Source organism: Papio anubis, chromosome 2 (assembly GCF_008728515.1).
Source record: "Papio anubis isolate 15944 chromosome 2, Panubis1.0, whole genome shotgun sequence".
Classification (NCBI taxonomy): domain Eukaryota; kingdom Metazoa; phylum Chordata; class Mammalia; order Primates; family Cercopithecidae; genus Papio; species Papio anubis.
The window spans coordinates 112894150-112896505 of NC_044977.1; the positions used below are offsets into that span (position 1 = coordinate 112894150).

General features: G+C 32.8%; 1 non-coding gene across 1 annotated transcript; it reads left to right on the plus strand.

Moving 5' to 3' along the window:
• The first annotated feature begins 1074 nt into the window (after positions 1 to 1074).
• LOC116273955 lies at positions 1075 to 1182 on the plus strand. Its single transcript, XR_004182451.1, has one exon. It is a non-coding gene; the product is annotated as a U6 spliceosomal RNA (small nuclear RNA).
• Positions 1183 to 2356: the final 1174 nt, after the last annotated feature.

Consider the following 2356-nt stretch of genomic DNA (forward strand, 5'->3'; position numbering starts at 1 on the left):
TTTATGTATACACCCAGTAATGGGATTGCTGGGTCAAATGATACAGCATGATGCAAGTCATAGAGGATTTGAAGTGGAGTCATACACAAAAATCTAAGACACTTTGGAAATCACTCTTCTGAGGAAGTACAGGAATTCCGTAATTCTTTAAAAGGCATACGAGAATTATATTCCATATGATCTAATATAAACATTTACATATGTTAAACATATATCTTTCATAAAATCTGGCAGAATCAAATACAGTTCACAAACAGTTATCATATAATTGCCTTATTTTCTGATACATATTGTGTGCTATCATTTCAGAAAACATACTAAGTAAAATTATGTTTATCTTAGATAAATACATCCTGTACATTTTCAAAAGAGTGATAGAAGTCACCACAATAATTTTAAAACTACATATGGTTGAGAAAAATGCCAAAGGGGGAGGAAATTAATTCTGATTAGGATAGTATGTTTCCTGAGTTGGAACAGAATCTTGAATTGCTGGTGGCATTCACACCTCTCCATTACTGCTGTTAGCAATGCTTTATCTACTTCTGAAGTCTATAAAAGCTTAGTGTATCAAAGTGATGCCAAATTTATATATAACTCCTAATACAATGTTATGAAAATGATTCATGAATAAGCAATACACAGACTTCTATGATGAAGCATGGAGTCCACATCAGTCTATAGAAGGCTGTTCTCAATCTTATTTTTAAGTATCTTAAAAGTAAAATCATGACTATAGTACCTCTACACATTTTGAGCTGAGAGCATTATGTTAATTTACATATCATCTAACTAGATTCTACATTCTAGTTCTCTGGACAGGTGGCCTTTATACTTTTTAAATCGAGAACAGCTAGATTTAGTGCACATAACCCCTCTCTCCCACATAAACACACAAACAGAAATACAATACTTAAAATAATACATTTCCCTATTATTACAATTTTTACCTATTTTATTTTTTTCTATTCCATGTCTTTAAAAAATACTGGTCAACAAATTAGATTGATTTAATGTCCCACCAATGTGCATCTGAAAAAATTGCCTTATCAGTGATTTCAAACATAATTTGGAGTCCTTGGCTTTGGCAGTATGTGTTCTCAAATTGGAATGATATAAAGAAAGTTAGCATGGCACCTGTGCAAAAATGATATGCAAATTTGTGAAGTATTTCATAGTGTAAAAATGACTTGGGGAAGAGTAATCACCAGATAAATGGGTAAATCACATGTGATCCATACATACAATGAAATATCATTCAGCCTTAAAAAGAAAGGAAATTCTGACACATGCTACAACATGGATGAACCTTGAATTCATGAGGTTCAGTGAAATAAGCCAGTCACAAAAAGACAAATAACGTATGCTTCCACTTATATGAGGAACCAAGCATAGTTAAATTCATAGAAATGGAAAATAAAATAGTGGTCGTCAGTGGCTGGGGAGAGAGGTAAATGGAGAGTTATTGTGCAATGTAAATCGAGTTTCTGTTTTGTAAGGTAAGTGTTCTGGAAATGGATGGTAGTGGTTGCACAGCAATGACAATTTACTTAACATTGACTGCACACTTAAAAATGGTTAAGATGGCAAATTTTATGCTAGGTTATTTTACCATGATTACAGATAATTTTTTAAATCACTTAGGGAAATACAAATTTTAGTAATGTACTTCATATTTACTGAATCAGGAATGGGGACCTTAAATCTGGGATTATTTAAGAGTCTTCCAGGTAAATCTGATTCAAAGTGACTTAAGAACCACTGCTTTAAAATACAACTATGACTTTTCCTCCCAAGCACCTAAATTCCTTTGCTACTTCGAAAGGAACAAAATTGTGAGACAAGAACTCACAGAAGCCTAACCTTATCCTTAATCAGAATTTAAAAGAAAACAAAAATAGGCTAAGAATTTTTCAAGAGGGAAACTAGTCATACAATACATGTTTATGATATGGATATTGACTACAGAGAAAGAAGCATTTCCAGATAGACACAAGATAATATTAAAACACACAAGGTCTAACACTGGTTCTCATACTTTTTTGTAGTCATATTCAGGGTCTTCTCTCAATTAAAAAAAAAAAAAGCTACCTTATTTTGCCTTTTATATGCTAAGATCTTTGCAAGTATTACTTCATCTAACATGGCAATGTCCCAATGAGGATTAATGTTTTTATTTTATTCATAAGGAAACTGAGGCTTATAAATGTCAATTCCTTGCCCAATGTCACGTAGCTCATATGTGGTGAAAACTACATCTACCTGACTCCAAAATCTTTAGTCTTTCCAATGCTACCTTGCCTCTCTGAATGATTTCCTTCCATTCTTACACAGCACACTGGAGTACACCTCATTA